The following is a 7,169-nucleotide window of genomic DNA, read 5'->3' on the forward strand; positions in this document are numbered from 1 at the left end:
GGCGCCTCTTCGTGCAGGTGGGTCTGGAGTTCCCCTTGTCACTCAGCCTGGTGATGAAAGGTGTGCCCGGTTCTCGAAGATGGAACACACGCTTTCTTCTGTGGCTGCTAGTCAGCTTAATCAAGCTCAGCATTTGGGACGCACGGACGGAGCTGATTAGGCATAACATTGAAGGAACAGTCCCAGGCATCCTCCAGAAGGTGAAAAGGGATGTGGTGCGGAGAATCCGATGGGACGTCAAGCGCTGGGGATTCGCAGCGGCTAAGGAGCGCTGGAAGGACTTGATCACGTGGTGTTAAGGTGGTGGGTAGTTTAAAGATTTAAGCACTTTTGTACTGTTTTCTAATAAAAACATAAAAAAAAAAAATCTGTTCTTATCAGTTTAATATCTGATACGTCCCCCATCGGGGGACCACATATTAAACGGATTTTTGGAACAGGGAGCTGGATCAGGAGCTTGCTCCGTCCTCTCCACGCATCGGCCCGGTATTGCAGCGCCTCCGGGAACGGTGCACTACCTTCTCTCAGCGGTGAAAAGACAGACGTAGCTAGCAAGCAAGCGAGGTGGACCGGAGCTCCTTCCTCTCCGGTCTCGTCTCTCGTCCATCTGTGCGTCTCTGTGTCTCTCTCTCTCCCCCTCCCCGTTCCCGTGCTCCCTCCGTGCACTTTCCCGCGCCTCGACTCTCTCGGCAAGCAGGCCGGCCCCCTTTTCGGCTCCCGTGCGTTTTCCCTCCAAAAAACTTAGTTTTTTCCTCCTTTTTCCAGGGAGGCAGGCGTGGCTTGTGTGTGTGTGTGTGTGTGTGTGTGTGTGTGTGTGTGTGTGTGTGTGTCCCCGTCCTTGCAGGCGGGCCCCTTTCGACAGCCGGCCGTTTTCCCTCCAAAAAACTTAGTATATACACCTTTTCTTTCTTTTTTTCGGCAGGCAGGCAGGTGTGTGTGTGTCCCCGTCCCTCCCGAGAGAGCGCTGCCCCTTGCCTCTGCCCGCAGGTGCCGACGGTCCGCTTTCGCTTGCAGCTCACTCGGCACGGCTGCTGCTGGTGGGAGGGGCCTAAGCTAAGGAGGCCGGCCGGCTGGCGCCCCCCGCGGCTGCGGTCGTTGTCGGGCCGTTGACAGGAGATCAAAGAGCAGGGCCCCCGCCCGGGACTGGCGGGCAGGCAGGCGAGCAAGCAGGCAGGCAAGAGAGGGGGAGAGCGGAGTCCGGGCGGCCGGCAGCCGCGTGCGGACCGGGCTCCAGAGGCGTCGGCCTGCGCCGCTGCGCGCCAGCCGGACGCCCGCGCGCCCGCCCAAGGCCGGCGTCGGGCATCGCTTCTCGGCCTTTTGGCTAAGATCAAGGTTTAAGCCGGCAAGCCCGCAATTCCGAGGTCTTAGTCCAGGGGGTCGGGAAGGCGAGGAGAGGCCGGATGGATTGGATGGATTGAAGCAGGATCGTGGAGCGTGGAGCTGAGGATCTGATGCAGTGCTGACGAGGAGAATCGGTGTGCGGAGAAAGAACGAGACGGCGACGACGACGGCGGTTTACCTGGACGGAGTGTTGAGAGCGTTGGCTGGAGTTGGCTGGAGCAATGGCTGGGCGTTTTGGACTGAGGAAGGAGCGGAGGAAGAACTCTATCCGTTTCTTACTCCAACGACGAGGAGAACTGGGAATCTGGAAAAGAGATGAGTTTAAGGATTTGATTTTGAAGCAGTGTTTGGGTTTAAAAATGTCTGAGGTTTTTTGTTTGCAGGATTTTTGTGATAAGGGTATTTTTGACGTGACATTGGTTTCCGAGACTTTGGTACGTGATGTATGGGAGAAGATGCAAGCACGGAAAGGAGAGGCTCCTTTGAGCCTCTTCAGATTTGAACCTTGGTTTGCGGACAATGTGCAGCGTTTGACAGTCTTTGTGCCGGACCCTTTTGTGTCGGAGGAAGACATTGCTGGTTTTTTGCAGAAGTACGGGATTTTACATGGACCGGGGAAGAAAGAACTGGATTGGGAAGGGGTTTGGACTGGAAAGCGGACTTATTGGATAAGCCTGTTCCGGGATATGCGTTTTGCGGATGGGTTGTCGCATCCGCCCGGGTATTTCAGAATAGGGTCGGAAATGGGGTCCCTGGTTTATCCAGGTCAGCCCACAACATGTAGAAGGTGTTGGGGTATTGGACATTATGCGAGAGAGTGTGAATGTAAGGTTTGTGCTCAATGTGGATTGCAGACTCACATGGAAAAGGATTGTGTGCGATGTTTTTTCTGTGGGGAATATGGGCATAGTTATAGAGCTTGTGGGGAGAGAAAGGGAAGTTCCGAGTTTATGGACCAGAAGACAGAGTGTAATGCCTCGTTGAGTGAGGAAGGGAGTGAAGTAGGACAGGATAGTGGGAGTAGTGTGGAGGGTGGAGTTGTAATGAGTGAGAGAGAGGTAAAAGGTGTGGAAAGCTTTCGGAGTGCGAGTGTTGTTAGAGAGCGTTGGGCTAAGGAAGTGTGTACGGAAATAAGGGAGAATGGGGAGCAAAGGAAAAATAATGCGAGTGAGAGTGGTCAGTATGCTGAGACGGTAAAGATAGACGCAACGGCGAAGTTGAGTGGGGATGTTGTGGTAGTAAAGAAGCGGAGGAAGAAAGTTGTAGAGAATGGGAAAGGTGTGGTGGGCAGATTGGAAGAAAGAGAAGCGAGTGGAGAAGGATAGCGTAAAGGAATAAGAGTGAGGAAGAGGTGATTTGCATAAAGGGTGGGATTATGGAAATGAGATTGTGTGGGTTGTGGGGATGAAGGTTTTTGGCAGGTTAAAACGTGTAAGAGGTATAGGGTTGGGATTTTGGGTTTTAAGTTTGAATAGTAATGTTTTGTTTGCAAAAAGACAATGTTTGGTTTGTGACAAGTTTTCAGTATGTTATGTTACCATGACTTGTTGTACGGGTATGTTATTCTGGGTTGGGTATGTATTGTTTTATGTTTATTAGAATTCAGTACGTGGTACTTGTAACTTTGGTTGAAATTTATGTGAATGTGATAATGGATTTGAGATTTGGGTATGATATTTGGGGTTTTTTTGGTTATAATGAGTTTTGATTTACGACCTTTGTATTTTGCAATAAAAAAAAAAAAAAAAAATCTGTTCTTATCAGTTTAATATCTGATACGTCCCCCATCGGGGGACCACATATTAAACGGATTTTTGGAACAGGGAGCTGGATCAGGAGCTTGCTCCGTCCTCTCCACGCATCGGCCCGGTATTGCAGCGCCTCCGGGAACGGTGCACTACCTTCTCTCAGCGGTGAAAAGACAGACGTAGCTAGCAAGCAAGCGAGGTGGACCGGAGCTCCTTCCTCTCCGGTCTCGTCTCTCGTCCATCTGTGCGTCTCTGTGTCTCTCTCTCTCCCCCTCCCCGTTCCCGTGCTCCCTCCGTGCACTTTCCCGCGCCTCGACTCTCTCGGCAAGCAGGCCGGCCCCCTTTTCGGCTCCCGTGCGTTTTCCCTCCAAAAAACTTAGTTTTTTCCTCCTTTTTCCAGGGAGGCAGGCGTGGCTTGTGTGTGTGTGTGTGTGTGTGTGTGTGTGTGTGTGTGTGTGTGTGTGTGTGTGTGTGTGCCCCCGTCCTTGCAGGCGGGCCCCTTTCGACAGCCGGCCGTTTTCCCTCCAAAAAACTTAGTATATACACCTTTTCTTTCTTTTTTTCGGCAGGCAGGCAGGTGTGTGTGTGTCCCCGTCCCTCCCGAGAGAGCGCTGCCCCTTGCCTCTGCCCGCAGGTGCCGACGGTCCGCTTTCGCTTGCAGCTCACTCGGCACGGCTGCTGCTGGTGGGAGGGGCCTAAGCTAAGGAGGCCGGCCGGCTGGCGCCCCCCGCGGCTGCGGTCGTTGTCGGGCCGTTGACAGGAGATCAAAGAGCAGGGCCCCCGCCCGGGACTGGCGGGCAGGCAGGCGAGCAAGCAGGCAGGCAAGAGAGGGGGAGAGCGGAGTCCGGGCGGCCGGCAGCCGCGTGCGGACCGGGCTCCAGAGGCGTCGGCCTGCGCCGCTGCGCGCCAGCCGGACGCCCGCGCGCCCGCCCAAGGCCGGCGTCGGGCATCGCTTCTCGGCCTTTTGGCCAAGATCGGAAAAGCACGTGGCAGGCCCGCGGCTTGAAGACTTGGCTGGGGGACGAGAAGGGCGACGGCGGAGGGACTGGAGAGCGGCGGCGAGCGAGGCCAACCTTTTTTTCTTTGGAGGACCGGAGAACGACTGCCAGAAGGAAGACCAGAGGGCGTTTTTTTTTTCGGAGAAAGAGCGGAGTTTTTTTGAAGGAGCGGAGGGAGCGTAAGGAGCGGAGAGCGGCGGGGGCTTCCGGCCCGGGTCGTCCTCAGGATGGCCGGGGCGACGGGCCCAGCTGCTAGGCCGCGGCAAGGGCCAAGCATCAAGTGGACAATTCGTTTCGGATGGAGGAAGGATACCGACATGCCTGGTCGGGAGCTGTTTGTGAGTCGTGTGTTGATGAAGATCCTGGAGGTAACACCCCTTGAGGTTTTATGTGTGCAGGGGAATTGGCAGGAGAAATATTTTGATGTATCCTTTTGTGAAGAGCGCATATACAAGAAGGTGTCTGAAATTTGTGTGCAGAAGCAGGATGAAGTATGTTTGAGAGATTTTGAGTTGCTAGGATTAGCCTCTGACGATACCCGTTGGGTAATTGTTAATATGTATGACCCTTTTATTACGGATGATGATATTACAGCTTTTCTGGAGATGCATGTGGAATCAGCTGGCAGACCTAAAAGGATAAACGACAGATATGGTTATTGGACAGGGAAACGGCAGTACCAGGTGACCTTAAAGGTCAACATGAATTATGAAGGGGGCTTTTCGCACCCCCCAGCAATGTTTGCCCTTGGGGCAAGCCGTGGGTACTTGTTCTATCGAGATCAGCCCCCTTTCTGTAAGAAATGTCTGGAAATCGGTCACCTGGAGAAAGACTGTCGCACGTCGCGGTGCACAAGGTGTGGGGAGGAGGGCCACACGAAAAGGATTTGTAGGAAAAAAGTCTGTTCTTTGTGTGGGGAGGATGACCATATGTACAGGAATTGTCTGAGGAGGGACCTGACTTATGTAGCGGCAACGAAGGGGTGTGGTGAGGATTTTGTAGAAGTGGAGGAGGATGAGGTCATAAATGAAGAGGAATCTGGCTGGGAACTGGGACGTGCTGAGGCCCGGAAAATTAGACGGAAAAACCGCAGAAGGGGTGTGGTAGTCCAGGAGGTGGCAGGAGGCGGAGGCAGAGGACAGTCTGGGGGTACGGAGAGAGCGGAGAAGGATACACCTCAGGGTGAACAGGCAGCAGGACAGCCGGAGGAACAGCATGAGGTTCAGTCTGGGATGCAGGTGGAGGACCAACCGGAGGAGGCTCCAGTGGATCCTGGCAGTACGGAGCAGGGTGACGTAGAAGCGGGGAATCAGGAGGTAGATGATGTGGTGCCGAGGGGTTCTAATGCCCCCCCTAAGAGGCAGAGGGTAGAAAGTGACGAACGGGCAATGTTGGAAGGGAGTAAACCCAAAAAGAAAGAAAGGGCTCCGTTGACGGAGGGAGGGGGCGGCAGCGAAGTGGAGGAGACAGGCCTTTCAGAAGATCCAGGGCCTGTCTTAGAAGGCCAGGAGATTTCAGAAGGGTCAGAAGGGTCGGAAGGAACACTGCCGCCTGGGCAGCAGGTGGCACTGTCACAACCATATGGCATCTGTTCAGTACTGGTGAGTGGTGAAACTGACGCGAGCCCCAGCACTTCCTGCATTTCGCCTACCCCAGGACGGGCTGCCGAGGTTGGAATGGAGCAAGAAGACGCAGGCCGGGCCGTGATGCGCGGGCTGGAGGAGGATGGTATGTTTCCACCTTATTTCTGGAATATAGAACCTGTGTCACCTGTGACTGGAGAGGTTATGGACAGTGAAAACTTTGGAGGTCCATCATGACCCTCACATTTGCTACCATGAATGTCAGGGGCTTAAAGAGTAGAGAAAAGCGACACGCGGTTTTTGAAGAATTAGCCGAAAGGAATTTTGACTTTTGTGTCCTCCAGGAGGTGCACTTGGCGGGAAGTAAGGACGCTGAGGTGTTTCAGCAGGAATGGAAGAAGGGTCGGTCTTGGTGGAGCGCAGGTGGAGTCCACTCCTCTGGGATAGGCATTCTCTGCGGTTCCCCTTTGTTTGTGCCGCATGAAGTCCGATCTGTAGTTCCAGGCAGACTCTTTTTAGTTGATGGTCGATGGGGGGATATCCCATTGAGAATAGTGGGTGTGTATGTGCCGGCTGACAGGAGAATGCAGGAGGACTTTTTTAAGGACCTGGAGCCAGTGCTCTACACAAACAGAAGTGTGGTGTTGGGGGGAGATTTTAACATTGATATGGAGGGAGCTCAGGGTGGTGGGACGAGTGCACTGGTGAAAATTATTAAAGATTTTAAATTAAAAGATGGGCTTGTTGGTTTAAAGCATCACACGTGGGAAAATAGTCGTGGAGTCACAAGACGACTGGACTATATCTTTCATAATTTGGAGTTGGAGATCCTGAGCAGAAAGGTGGTGCCGACGTGGTTTTCAGACCACTTTTGGGTATCTGTGTCCTTTAAAGTTAAAGAACGACGCTTCAGACATGGATATTGGAAGCTAAATAGGTCTGTACTGGAGGACAGAGAATACCAGGTGCGAATCGGCCGCCTGTTGGGACACCTTTCTCAGATGCGTGGGAAGTTCCGGACAGCTGTAGAATGGTGGGAGCACAGTAAACAGGTAATATCTACGGTGTCAATTGACTATTGTGTTTCTAGACGGCAAGCTGAGCGGGAAGAACTGTCTAGATTCCAAAAGTGTCTGGAGTTCATGTATGAGGAGGCCAACTGTGGAGGAGATTTCGATCTGCGAAAGGCTAACAGGATAAGGGCATGTTTGCGCACTCAATGGCTGCAACGTGCCAAGGATTTTCTATTCAGATTAAGGGGTATCCAGATGGAGAAGGACGAGCAGTGCTCCTCACAGTTTTTCAGCCTGGTCAGGACGCAACAGGAGAAAGTCTGCATCGAAAGGTTAGTGAAGAAGGATGGGAGGGTGGTGGAGGACATAACAGATATGCTTGGTTGTGCTACTGAGTATTATGAAGATCTTTTTGCAGAAAAGGCGGTGGACAAGGAAGTGCGGAGCAGGCTGATGGCCCAGGTACGTTTCCGACGCGGCGAAACT

At 53.2% G+C, this 7,169-nt stretch overlaps 2 non-coding genes across 2 annotated transcripts; both read left to right on the top strand.

Annotated features, from left to right (window-relative positions):
- Positions 1-325: 325 nt before the first annotated feature.
- Positions 326-520, top strand: LOC148805570 (U2 spliceosomal RNA). The gene has a single exon (XR_016090228.1). It is a non-coding gene; the product is annotated as a U2 spliceosomal RNA (small nuclear RNA).
- Positions 521-3,052: 2,532 nt separating this feature from the next.
- Positions 3,053-3,244, top strand: LOC148805571 (U2 spliceosomal RNA). Its single transcript, XR_016090215.1, has one exon. It is a non-coding gene; the product is annotated as a U2 spliceosomal RNA (small nuclear RNA).
- The last annotated feature ends 3,925 nt before the right edge of the window (positions 3,245-7,169 follow it).

This window comes from Atractosteus spatula, unplaced genomic scaffold (assembly GCF_055471065.1).
Source record: "Atractosteus spatula isolate fAtrSpa1 unplaced genomic scaffold, fAtrSpa1.hap1 Scaffold_7, whole genome shotgun sequence".
NCBI lineage: Eukaryota > Metazoa > Chordata > Actinopteri > Semionotiformes > Lepisosteidae > Atractosteus > Atractosteus spatula.